The sequence below is a fragment of the Suncus etruscus genome, chromosome 4 (assembly GCF_024139225.1).
Source record: "Suncus etruscus isolate mSunEtr1 chromosome 4, mSunEtr1.pri.cur, whole genome shotgun sequence".
Taxonomy (NCBI): Eukaryota; Metazoa; Chordata; class Mammalia; order Eulipotyphla; family Soricidae; genus Suncus; species Suncus etruscus.
This window is the reverse complement of record NC_064851.1, coordinates 113,525,164-113,539,175: the sequence shown is the minus strand read 5'-3', so window position 1 is coordinate 113,539,175 and position 14,012 is coordinate 113,525,164. Positions and strand designations below refer to the sequence as shown.

Here is a 14,012-nt window from a genome sequence, read left to right as displayed (position 1 = left end):
ATTACAGGGAGCTGTTAAGTGGGAGACTTTTGGTGGGATTTGTACTGTCCTCCTTTGTTAGAAAGAATTTACTAAGGCCTAATTTCTAATATAGGTTAAAAATAAAGAGAGAGATAGTTACAGCCACTTTTGGAATTATGTCCAAACAATCCACGCAAAGGGTCAAGTGATTTTGACTGCTCTAAGCGGGACTTTTTGGCAAATAATTCCTTTTCAGGAGGGCACTATACCTTGTGGTGTGTGCCTCTCCTGAGTGGGATGTGGCATACAGTCAACTGATATTTGACAAAAGAGCCAAGAACTTGAAATGGAACAAAGAGTCTTTTTAACAAATGGTGTTGGTACAACTGAAAAGCCACATGCAAGAAATTCAAAATTGACCCATACCTCACTCCTTATACAAAAATCAACACAAAATGGATCAAAGACCTCGAAATTAGACCTGAAACTATAAAGTTCATAGAGAATAAAATAGGTAGAACACTTGAAGACCTACATATCAAAAAGGTCTTCGAGGATGGAGCGCCAATGGCAAGAACTTTAGCGTCAAACATAAACATATGGGATTGAAGCAAACTAAAAAGCTTCTGCATGATTAACTGACTGGGAAAATTTTTTTTCACCCATCATATCAGATAAAGGGCTGATATCCAGAATATACAAAACACTCAGAAAGCTGAGCCCCCCCCCCCCAAACCAAATAAAGCCATAAAAAATGGGAAGATGAAACGAATAGACACTTCTCTGAGGAAGAGCGAAAGATGGCCAACAAACACATGAAAACATGTTCACCTTCACTCATTATTAGGGAAATCCAAATCAAGACAACAATGAGGTACCACCTTACACCAGTGAGAATGGCTCACATCAAAAATAATAGGAACAATCTATGTTGGTGGGGATGTGGCATGAAAGGCACTCTCATCCACTGCTGGTGGGAATGCTCCCTAGTCCAACACCTATGGAGAACAGTCTGGAGAGTGCTCAAAAAACTCAGAATTGAGCTACCATTTGACCCAGAAATTGCTCTCCTAGGTATCTACCCCCAAGTTGGAAGGACATTCATTCCAAAGTATGTGTGCACCCCACTATTTATAGCAGCACTCAGTATAATAGCCAAGTCTTGGAACCAACCTCGATGTCCAACAACAGATGAATGGATCATTAAGATGTGGTATCTATACACAATGGAATACTACATGGCAGTCAGATATGATACAATCACAGACTTTGCAGCAACATGGACGGACCTAGAACATATTATGTTAAATGAAGTAAGCCAGAAGATGAAAGATAAACACAGAATGATAGCACTATTCTGAAGCACCTAGAACATACACCTTATATACATTTAATACTCAACATTAAATAACAGGGTTTAACAGGGTAGAAACCCCAAACACTGTAACAGTCAACATATAATGGAGAGCAGTGCCCAAAACACATGAAAGAGAAACAACACAAACTTTTGACTACACACTATACCACAAAAAACCCAGCAACAGAGTTTCACGTTCACTTCCCCAACATGGTGGCTGAGAAAGATGGTGGTGACTGTGGCAGAGTGGCTGCTGGGAATGGTCCGAGGCTGCACCTGGGGATTCTGGAGGCCATGTTTGTGGAGGATGTAGATAACTTCATGAAGCAACCTGGAAATGAGACTGCAGATGTAGTACTAAAAAAACTCGATAAACAATACCAGAAGTATAAGTTTATGGAACTCAATCTTGCTTAAAAGAAAAGGAGGCTTAAAAATCAGATTCCTGAAATTAAGCAGACTTTAGAAATTATAAAATACATGCAGAAGAAAAAAGAGTCCCCCAATTCAATGGAGACAAGATTCTTACTTGCAGACAACCTGTACTGCAAAGCTTCAGTTCCTCCTACTGATTAAGTGTGTCTCTGGTTGGGGGCTAATGTAATGCTTGAATATGATATTGATGAAGCTCAGGCATTGTTGAAAAAGAATTTATCAACTGCCACAAAGAATCTCGATTCTCTTGAGGAAGACCTTGACTTTCTTCGAGACCAGTTTACTACACAGAAGTCAATATGGCCAGGGTTTATAATTGGGACGTGAAACGAAGAAACAAAGATGATCATACCAAGAACAAAGCATAATGGTGGCAATTAGAATGTGGTTCAATTTTCCAAATATGTTATTTTAAATACCCCAAAGTATATCCTTGAAGGTTGACATAAGTCTGAATGATTTTTAACAGCAAGAATGATAATTAAAATTAAAAAACATTTTATGTATTTATAAAAACAAAATTAATTTCACATATTTTTAAGAATTAGCAATATTATTATTTTTCACATTTTCAGCAAAATAAGTGCAGCTGCTTTTCATTTTTTTTTTGTTTGTCATAAAAATGTCTTAGCCAAAATGACTGAAAACTGTGAGGTATAGGCTAGGGAAATTGAATTTAGACACTTAGCACAGTGTGCTTTTGTATTGGCTGATTTTTTGATGTGATTAAATCAGTTTAGAGGTAGGGAAATCAGTTTGGATCCTTGAAAATTTTTTTCTTGACTACATGATTTGGGACTTTGTAATCCTCTTTTGTCATTATGTTTTATGTAAATAGTTTCATAAAAAACTGTTTAGCCAATAACTATTTATTATACTATTCTGTACATTTTCAGGAAATGGTGATTTGCTTTTTGAAAGCAGTAAGGGGACTTTGAGACTTTTTTTCTTACTCCATATAAATGCATGGTGTCTTTGCAATGCCAACATAAGGAAGATCTCAGCCAACATGGAATATCAAGATTACTCATAGCTAAAGTAGTTTTATGTTTCTTCAGTTCTCCAAAGCAGCTAAACAGGAATAGTAAGATAAATATATGAATTGTGAGCTTTTCTTATTCATGATAAAATTCTCTTAGGAATAGTAAAAAAAATCCCTGTGGAATATATTTGGTATAATGGCTAATATTGGGTGATACACAGTCTGGTAGAAATATCAATGTATTATTCCATTTTTGTGTAGTAAAAAGTATACTTGTACAATGTTTTGTACTTGTATTTCATGATATTAAAACCGTGAAATTAAAACTTTGGCATAGAGAAAAAAAAAAAAAAAAACAGCAACAGCAGAAACAGCAGCATAGGAAGACCAGGTAAGTAATCAGCCTTCTACTACAAAGGCCCATAATAAGCCTTTAGGGATCTTATACAGGATTACAGGTAAAGGATACCATGGGAAACCACTGACTCCAATGGAAGCATTCCATAAAAATATGTTTTAATGCCTTAATCTTTCTATACTTAAAATAACATCTCAGCTTTTCTGTCCACGGGCGTTCTTGGATACAAAGGGCGAACAAACTAAAATTGCATCTCTGGGCTCAATCACATGAGAAACCATATCTAGCTTGCAATACGAGAATGTCCCGATAAAACTCTTTAACATACCCTTTATCTCTAGGTAATACCTTCATTTAAGACTTGAAGCACGTGACCACCCAGACCACCAAAGCAGCAACTGTGACCTATAGACTAATACTACAGGCCTTACTCATTGAACACATTCAAACAAACTAGCATTCCCTCTCTCTTTTTTCTACTTTTCTCACTACTGTTTTTTCTTTTTCTTTTTTTCTTTTTCTCTCCTTTTCTTTTTAATTTATTTTCTCTGTCCCCCCCTTTTTTTTGTTTTTGGGCCACACCCGGCAGTGCTCAGGGGTCACTTCTGGCTGTCTGCTCAGAAATAGCTCCTGGGAGGCACGGGGGACTATATGGGACACAGGGATTCGAACCAACCACCTTTGGTCCTGGATCGGCAGCTTGCAAGGCAAACACCCTGTGCTATCTCTCTGGGCCCTATTTTCTCCTTTCTTTCCTGCCCCCTCCATATACTTTCCCCTTTCACCCCTTTGAAAATTCGACTATCCCTTCACCCCGAAATCCCATCCAGATTCCCCACATTAAAACTCTTCACCCTCATTTTCTATTCCATTAGGTATCAAGAATGACCTCCTACCCAGCGAACCAGTACCCAGCACCCAAGCGAAAGGACAACCAGTCAAACCCACACCTCGCCCCCTACAAGAAAAGGCAACCAACTCCCCCGCTGACTCATGCTGCGTGGTCCTCCTTATCAACCCTTCCTAACGTGGACTGTTACTTGAAACCGGACTTAGCTCTACAAATATCCCCCAATGCATAAATTCTTCCCAAGTCCTCCCTGCCGCAAATCTTTTGCCAATCTCAACAAGGTCAGGTTGGGAGATGAAAAGGTGCCTGGGAACCCACACACCACAAGAAAATCTCAAAAGACAATGGGAAAACCTGTACTACCATCATAGGTATAAGACCTGTATTACACTACCTCTTTACCTGCTTTTTCCCAAATTCAAGATACTTTCTTGCATCACCTTGTTCCTTTAATTAATTTTTTTACCTCATTTCTTAAAAATCTTCTTTCTTGTCATATATATATGTATATAAATATATATGTGAGCACATATATTTTTATTTCTATTTTTATCTTTTTTGGGTGTGTGACCTGTTTCTGTTTTCTTCTCTTCCACCCTCAAATGAACTGGCAATATAATGTAGCACCATTTCTCCCTGCAAAGGTATACTAAAAGAAGGGGAAATCTTACATATAAAAACGAGCTCCTATTTATTAGGGATAAGAACTCATACTTGTTTACAATACAGGGGTATATCCCACCTTGAAAATATGATACATGGACCTAACTTAGAACCCAGGTGATTAGACACCTACTGTCCAGCCTTTAACCCTGGACCAGAGACATAGAAATGACACAGTTCTTCACAACAGCCACAGGAAACAAATCTCAACAGGGACATCCTTAATAGTGCTCAGACACCAACAAGTGCCAGCCCTAACATGATACCCTGACAACGAGGAAAATGGGAACAACTTGACCTAACAGCAAGTTATTCTACCTCACCAGCTAACGATAAGACAAAATCAGAAGACTTGTCACCCTTTGGTCTGTCCAAATGCCAAGATCGCGATTTACAGATGACTGGCTGACAGAACCATGGCCAGACTGTATGTATCCTGGGACCAATAAAAAAAACCCTAGTCTAGGGTGTGAGATACAACCTGCATAACAACTATGATCCCTAGTTCCAGTCTGTCTGAGACTATTGCAACGGAAGGGGACCTCTGGAAACATAACGGAATACACTATCCCAGACCCCTTCCTAGGATCAGCACAAAGACCAGGACCGCCAAACACAGAAGACAGATTAAAATGACACTGAGGGAACAGAACTTCTAGATCCACAAAGAAAGATATAATCATAATTTCAACTCCTTGACTCGTGCAGATACCGAGACCTCTAGATACAGAGGTCTGATTTTATCACCCAGGACGGAGCAGAAGTCTTCCATACACCACAAAAGTACCAAGGGGAGAGTAAATGAACCTGAAAGGAGTCTATAGTTAATCCCATGACAGTATACTTCAAGGGTGGAGAAACCCTGTATCTCTTAGGCAAAGGAAATTCCTTTTCGAATGTCCCCAATATTTACTGTGCATCTACAGGAGTGGAAAAAAAAAAGCACAAAATAATTTTTTATTATTATTTACTTATCTATTTTTTTGTTGATTTCATTGTTGTGGTTTGTGGTTTGGCTATTGAAGTGGATGTCTCCATTTATATTTATTTATTTATTTTCTTCTTTTCTTTTCTTATGTGCTCTGCCACATTTTTTTTATCTCAATACCATGGCTTTTATATGGTGCTTACCCTTGTTTTTTTTGTTTTGTTTTGTTTTGTTTGCTTGTTTTTTTGGAATGCTTACTGGACATTTTATTTGACAGTTCTTTATGTACTGTTGTGGTGTTGCACCTTCTTTTTCCCCTTCGTCTCTCAAACCAAGGATGAAAGCTTCTAGAAGGACTCCGCCCATTTCCGGAGTATTTGATCCTTTTTTTCTTTTTTTTTCTCCAGGTTATTACTTTTCTCTTCTTCAAACAAAACTGCATAACTTGAACTACCTAGTCCTGCCTCCCAATGGGGGGGGGGAGATAAGGGAAGTACCAAGACCAAGCAGGTGTAAGACCACTAAGTAGTAAGCTAGGCACAGAGGGGACCACTTATTCTAGCAGTCCCAGGGGTAAGGGAAGAGGATATGGGAAGAAGGACAGGAACGTAGGTGGAAGGAGGACAATTCTGTGATGGGAATTCCCCTGATTTTATATTAATATGTACCTAAAATATTACTGTCAATGATATGTAAGCCACTATAATTAAATAAAAATTATATTAAAAAAGAAAGAGGAAGAATTTAAAATGCTTAAAACAGAATTGGTTTGGGTTTAATAAGATTAAAACAAAGGGCTACTCTCTCACATAGATTTGAAGCAGCTTGGAGAGTGAAGTGATGCTTTCTGTTGTATGGGCAGTAATAGATGCCTGACAGAGGTGTTCAATAAGCTCTTAATTGATAGAAAACTTTGCAGGTATGCAGAGGGATCTCAAAGGACCAAACACTTTTTTGCATGAGGGAAGCCTGGGTTAGGGCTCTGGCGCCACAAAGACCTTCAGCACCAAGCCAAAAGTAACCCATAAGTACCACCTAATATAGCATTTAAAGGGGAATTCTAATGTAGTCCAGTCATGTATAAAGACATTTACGAATAGAAGAATTTGGAAATATATTTCCTGAAGGGCATCATAAAGTTACCAAAGATTTCTAAGTTGAATGTTGCTGTCTCCCAACTCTGTGCAATCCTATACCTATTTACCTCCAGTTGATTAACTTTCTATCAATATGTTCTTCTGTTTATGACTACCACGTAGAAGTACATTCCTGTGCCTTAATATTACTTGAAGGTGTTCATTGTATTGCTAGGATGCACAAAGCTTTGCAAATTCATGTTGGCACCCTGGTGTTTCTGGAATTACTCTTCATTTTGGGTGTCTACAGTTTACCTTTCCTAGTGCTCTGTGAAGCTCAGGCAAAAGGCTTCTTTTCCAAGAAGCAAAGGCCACGACCACTTTGTAATGATTAATTTGTCTCTCATCTGAGATTAAGGGGGACGAAGTTCAGTCTCGTTTTAGCCTGCAACTAACTTTGCAGCAAAACTGCTTATGTAAATGTATGGGATTTTGTTTTGAAAAATAATAAATTGTATAATCCAATCAATGTAACCTAACTGGATGACCTTGGTGTGGCTTTCCACACTCCAAAGTCTGATGTTCTTATTTGAACTTAAGGAAACATTTTCTGACCATCTTTCAAATTGACTCTGTATACTATTTTTATGAAAGCTTTATATTTGTTGCCTGTTTGAATCTTGGTATAATTTTTAGATGATTAAAATATTTTAAATAATAGATATAATTAATATTATCTTTAAATATTGTTTATGGCTTTTAAAAGAGAAACAGTCAATATCCAAAGCAGGTTAATATTTATATATAGACTCAGCAATATATTTTTGTAAGATAACTAGCTCTTACTCTAGTAAGAATACTCTGTAAGAACTATAGTAAGACTACTATGATGGTGAAGATGAGAAGTGAAAATAATCATCTTCATTAAAAACAAGAAGGAAATATAGTCTACCTCCAAACATTAACATAAATACCTCCAACATTTCTTCTAATAATAATCTTTTGGGGTTGGTTTTATAAAATTTTATGACAAAATTACAGCATTGTTGATCCAACCATATTCAGATGTGCTCAGTAATTAAAATGAGAAAGGATGACTAGAAAAGAGGCAAGAATAGCCCATCAAACTGAAAAAGGGTCTAAGAAAATGAGAGAAAAATATAATTTTAATATATTAATGCATATATAAATATAGCTAACATTTATATAAGGGAATATATAAACAATTTTATGTTGTTAATAATACATCTGAGACCTGTTACACACCTGTCTTTTTTATGGAATTTTTTTTGACCTCATAAAATAAAATTGTGAATTATTTGTGTGTGTGTGTGTGTGTGTGTGTGTGATTTAGTCTAGGGACAGAAAAATTGAATTCAAGATTGGTTACAAACACCCAATCTAAGAACATTCTATTTTTATGTTGACAATGACAGGCCTTCATCAGGAAGGTCATTTTTCATGGTAAGTTTAGGTGGCCTGCTGCATTTTTCAAAGCTTTTTATTGACAAACATCCACATATTTGAAGATAAAATTTATTTTTATACATCCTGAAGATTAAATCAGAAAAAGTATTCCAGTAGTTTGCTGTAAAATCAATATTTTAAAACCAAATCACTTAGCCAAATTTACATGAAATATCTTTCTGCTCTATAAATCATGGCTATAGTCAAGTATTTCAATTTTTAATTGAGTTCATTTTGACCTTGTGTTGTTTTAGTGTGTATGACTCCAGAAACTGATGTTTTATTGGTACCATCTGTTGATGACAGACCATGAATCATCAATTGGCTCCAAGCATCCTAATGTTTTAGGTACTATGATACAAATATCTTTACAAAGTGCTTTGAAAAATATTTTTAAACTGAATAATATTGCAATTAAAATTCATTTATGTCTGCAATATTACATATAATTCTTACCTGAAAAAGGTTAATGGTAAGAATTGATGAGTACAAATTATTCTATCTTGCTCTAAGAGGGTGACTCATAGGATATCCAAATACATTTTCTACATTTCAAATATAAAAATCAAATATTTTTTTAAAACTGACAGATGATTAAGACTAACAACGAGGTAGCTTGGATTTTATTGCATCATCCCAATGAATAACAAAATTGAATTGTTAGCCATCTGAACATAAGATCTTTTTTCAAAGATTTGATTTTTTTCAATCAGAGAAATTCATAGCCCCAAGATGTTGATTTTAGTTGTAGCCACATTGAGACAATTGTCAATTTTCAGAGTTGTGTTCCTTTTAAAGTCCTGTCATCACTAAAGTCACATATAGTACAAGTCTATTTAAATGTTTATTTTTTTTAAAAAAAGTTTTGGGTTAAAGAAATAGTTCAGATGGTAGGGGTCTTGCACTGCATGCTGTAGACTTAGATATGAACCCCAGTACCCCCATATTTTCAAGCTCTCAGTGATCCCCAAGCACAGAGCTAACAGCAAACCTTGAGCACTACCAGGAATGGCTTCAAAACAAACAAAAATAAATTAAAATAGAGAGAGATTGAAAATGAAAACAATGATAAGGTTTCAGCTCTGAATTATTCATGATCTTTTGCCTACTTGGAGATTTTATTAAATTTCTCTGTTGTTAGTATGATCTTTGCATAATATGAAAAGAATCAATTTTTGTTTGTTTTATTTGGATTGATTTGGTTTTAGGCCATGCTCATGGGTACTCAGGCATTACTCCTAGCTCAATGTTGAGAAATCACTCCTTGCAGGCTCGGGGTACCATATGGGATGCTGTTAATTGGACCTACGTGGGCCAGGTGCAAGGCAACTGACCTATTTGCTGTGCTATTGCTCCAGCCCTAAGAATCAATATATCTTTTTCTTTTTGGGGGTGTAGGGACACCCAGTAGTGCTCAGGAGTTACTCCCAGTTTTGTGCTCAGAGGTTACTCCTGGCAGGTTTAGGGGACCATATAGGATGCTGGGGATCGAACCCAGCTTGGCCATGTGCAAATCAAATGCCCTCCCTGCTGTGCTAGTGCTCCAGCCCAAGGAATCAATATTTTTTAACATCTACTTTTGTTCATATTCAAACAGCCTTCTTTTTTCTTTTTTTTTACATTTAACCTAATTTTATTCATGCTTGCCTTGGGATGGGGAAATAGATCATTCAGTAAAACAAAACTTATTATGTACAACTTTTAACTACAATAATGATGTACCTTAATTACTTCCATGCACACATCTAACATTATATTTTAAAAATAAACACAATTAAGACTTCTAGGAGCATTTTATAATAAAGTAACTCCTAATTTTTCTTTGTAGAAAGATCAAGCACTTCCAAAATACAAATTCCTATACACAGTGAGCACTTTACTTAAAGTGGATAATATTATGTGAATGAAATACGTGGACAAGCAATATATACCCAATAACTGCTGAAAAAAAATTAGGAGAACACATTTTATTTTAGGGTAAAAGTATAGTTTAAAAAAGTTTCATGTAAGGAGATTAGATTTGAGCTAGTCCTTCAAAGAAGATGGAGTTTAAATTTTCCCATTTTTTTCCTTCATTTAACTAATATGTATTAGTCATTCATTAGACAAATAACAGACCTTTGGGGTCTAGGAAACAGAATGGCTATGTAGTCTTTGTTTAGGCTTCAGTATTCTACCAGTGTCAACCAAGCAAAGCATGAACTCAAAACCAAGAATAAAAGTAAATTATCTCCAAGTTTCCCCACTAAACTGGGTGACTTTCTGTTCATAGAAAATGGAAAATCCATGTCATCAGATGAGGAACTTTTTTGTGATGTTGGAAGATATCAGGGATCACTCCTGGTGTGGGGCTAGGGAACCTCATGGGGTACCAGAAATTAAACCTGGACGGACTACATAAAATCTAGTTTAGCCTTGTGCGAAGCAAATAGCCTCTCTACTGTACTATTGCTCTGGCCCCCAGATGTCACATCAGTATGCCAGAGATTATTCCCTTATAAAGAAATCAGTGCTGCCAATTAATTTTTTCCAAGTCTTATTTCTCTCTATCTTGGCGATTTCAAAGTTTCCAATCAGAAGGCCTGGTAATTATTGGCATGTATTAATACTCTGCATTGTGTAATTAGCCATGGGGCAGATTGAGTCTCTATTTTCATGATGTTCATATTAAATTAAATTAACAGTGAGATCCAGGCACTTTAAGAGGAAAGACTATTGTGTATAATCAGGTAGAGGTGGCTTGGTCATTCGCTAAAATGAAATATCCTTAATAATCTGGAATACAGAGTAACAGAATGAAATGTGGGTGAATGGAATGATGTGGGGGGGAGGGGATTAGTTATTTCACGTTGTAGGGGAAATAAAATGAAGAGTCTTTTATTCTACGGGAAAATTCAATAAAAAATAACAAGTTATTAAAGCCTACCAAAAAATGGAAATGAGTTTTTGAGAAGATTTTAACTATAATATGCAGTGAGTTTGGGAACTAGTGATTAAGAGAGAAATATAGGAGTGATGGTTAAAGTTTTGCGTTAGCTTGACCAGATCCCAGGGTATACAGACAGCTAAACATTGGGTGTGTCTGGAAGGGTGTTTCTGGATGAGTTTAACATTCTTGCTGGCCAACTGACAATGGCAGCTACTCTCTTAGTGTGGGAGGCCACGGAGGGGGGGTACACACATCATTCAATCATTTGGAGGTTGAAAGAGAACAATAAAGATTACCCTCATGTGAGTAAGAGGGAGTTTCCTCCAATCTGACAGCCCTCAATGGACCAAGAGTTTATGAGTTTTTTCTGCCTTCTTAGTCCCACTGACACATCTTCTCTTTCTAAGGTGTTAGCGTGAGAGCCTTCGGGTGGGGGAACACTATGTCCTATTGATTTTGTTTCTCTGAAAAACAATGATTAATACAGCTCCAAAAGGGATTTTTTGGGTATTCCAGGTATAAAAACAATCGGGGAAGTGATGGTGAAGTTACAAAAGAATACTCGAGGACAGCTTGATAATGGGAAGGAAGCTTATCATTAAGAAGGAAAAATTTAACTGGATGGGGGTGAGAAATTAATTTAAGGTGACCGGAAGTCTGCCTCAAACTGGTTTTTCTAGAAAGTAGAGACCTGAGGCAAGACTTACTTATGATGTTAATTTGGGGGTTGGGTGGCATGGGAATAAATGCTTACAGAAGCAAAAATGAGAGGGAATCAAAAAGAAGGGAGGGACAATAGATGCCAGTGGGCACTATGTTGTGTGAAATACTGAAATAACTTCATGTGGGCCCTCTGAGAAAGGCTATCTGGTAGGTGTCACAATAAAATTGTCTTAATTTGTCACTTGCTCTCTTCCATCTCTCAAAGGTACAAATGCATGACATATGTAGAGCATGAATATCCAGTGCTTGGGTGTCCTTTGGAAAAGTCAGATCCCATCACAGATCAGCTAAAGAGTCACAGACTCTGGTATCTGGGAGCTTCCTTTATGCCAGCCTACATGGTTTGGACTCAACTGAGAGAGCTGATGTTAGTCATTAGCCTGTGTGCTGGCCATTACAGTTCCCCCAAAAAAGCCCAAGTTGGAAATTAGGGGTCTGTAAAGAGTAGTTAGGAGGGGTATGTATACAGAGGGTCTTTTGATTTCAGGAAAGGAGCTTCATGTGACAATACTTGCTTAGTTAGAATGGAGGAGGCCCAGAGATTCCTGGGACCTCAAAGAATAAGCCAATAAAAAGACAAATTTTAGGTCTCGTCCAAGAAAACTGGGGCTGTGGGGAGCTTGCTGGTGATCCATGTGGGAACTCAAGTTGTCTAAACCTTAGTGCTCCTCTTTATCCTTCATGTCTTTGATCAGTGGTTGAACTACTCATCCCAATTCTGCCTGAAGGCAATTTTCCTACCAATACAGCCCATTTGCCATTTGACTGGACTGACCCTAGACCCAGATAAGAAACATGGTTCTTTATCAGACTGAGTCAAAATAAGACAATTATTTATAAAGGAAACAGCATATCCTGTTTCAAATAAATAAAGCAAAGCATCGTTTTCAAGTTGGAATGTAGCTCTCATCAGTGTTCTTGTGATTAACTGGGCCTGCTGTCGATTCAAAATCACATGCTGTTATTCCTTAATTTCTTTTTTTTTGCAGTCATTTTTGACAGCTAGTGTCATATATATTTAATCATAAAACTGTTGATTGGTTTTTATAGAGTATTCTATCTACTGTATATTCTCTAATACCTTGCAGAAAGAACTACCCTACAGTTGACTGATCTTTAGTTGTTAAATAATTAATAATATGGAAGTCTATGTATCTGTCAAATTAAAAGTACTCTAATCACTAAATAAAAGTCAACTGTTTTGTTAAAATTAAAACATATTTTAGCCTCTCCAGTGACTTGGGGTCTGAGACAAATGGATAACAGATGAGGCTCTTAGAACATTTTTGTGCAGTAAAGAGAATAACAGCGAACATTGACTCTTTTCAGGAAAGTCAAATCACCTATTCCTGAACATACTAGGGTTCTATGAACCAGGCAGGACACTGGCACAGACACTGGCACAGAACAAAAACATAGCGTGAACTGGAAGTCAATAATTGAGTTTCTTTGTACACCCTGATTTATGCTGTAGGAGGAGAGGAGCAAAAGTATGAAAGAAGAAAGTTGATCCCAATCATAGAACTGACACAATTCCCTACAACAGCACCAGGAATCAAACTCCCCCCAGGGAGTTCCTAATACCACTCTGGCACCAACTTGTGCCAGGTTGATACAACATCCTGACTACGAGGAAACAGCAACAACTTGATCTAAGAGCAGGTTGCCTTACCTCATCACCTAACGGAAACATGAAATCAGAAGACACTCCATTCTTTGATCTGTGCAAAAACCAAGATCACTAATTACAGAAGACTGACTTTGACAAGTGCGACTGAGCAGAAATTTTCCTGGGACCAATAAGTAAGACCCTAACCTAGGCTGTGGCCTAGGATTTGTACAAAAACCAAGATCTTGGGACTGAAGAGGTGGTGCAAGTGGTAGGGCATCTGCCTTATACACACTAACCTAGGCTTAACCGTGGTTCAATCCCCTGGTATCCTATATGGTCCCGTGAACCAGGAGTGATTTCCGAGTGCCTATCAAGGAGTAACACTTGAGCATCACTGGGTGTGTGGCCCAACAACCAAAACCAAACAAAATCAAACCAAACCAAAACAAAAACAAAAAAACCAAGATCTCTAATTCCAGAGGTCTGACTTTTTTTTTTTTAATTTTTATTGTGACTGAAATTCATTACACAGAATTATTTACAGTACATAGTGACAATGAATGAAGGGCTTTCCCACCGCCAATGTTGTCCTCCCTCCACTCCTGTTTCCAGCATGTCTCCCATATCTCCCTCCTTTACCCCCCCTTCCCAGAATACTAGTGTAACTGGTC

General features: G+C 37.2%; 1 pseudogene; it reads left to right on the top strand.

Moving 5' to 3' along the window:
• The first annotated feature begins 1,528 nt into the window (after positions 1-1,528).
• LOC126005982 (prefoldin subunit 3-like) overlaps positions 1,529-14,012 on the top strand; it is a 1,144,584-nt pseudogene continuing 1,132,100 nt past the window's right edge.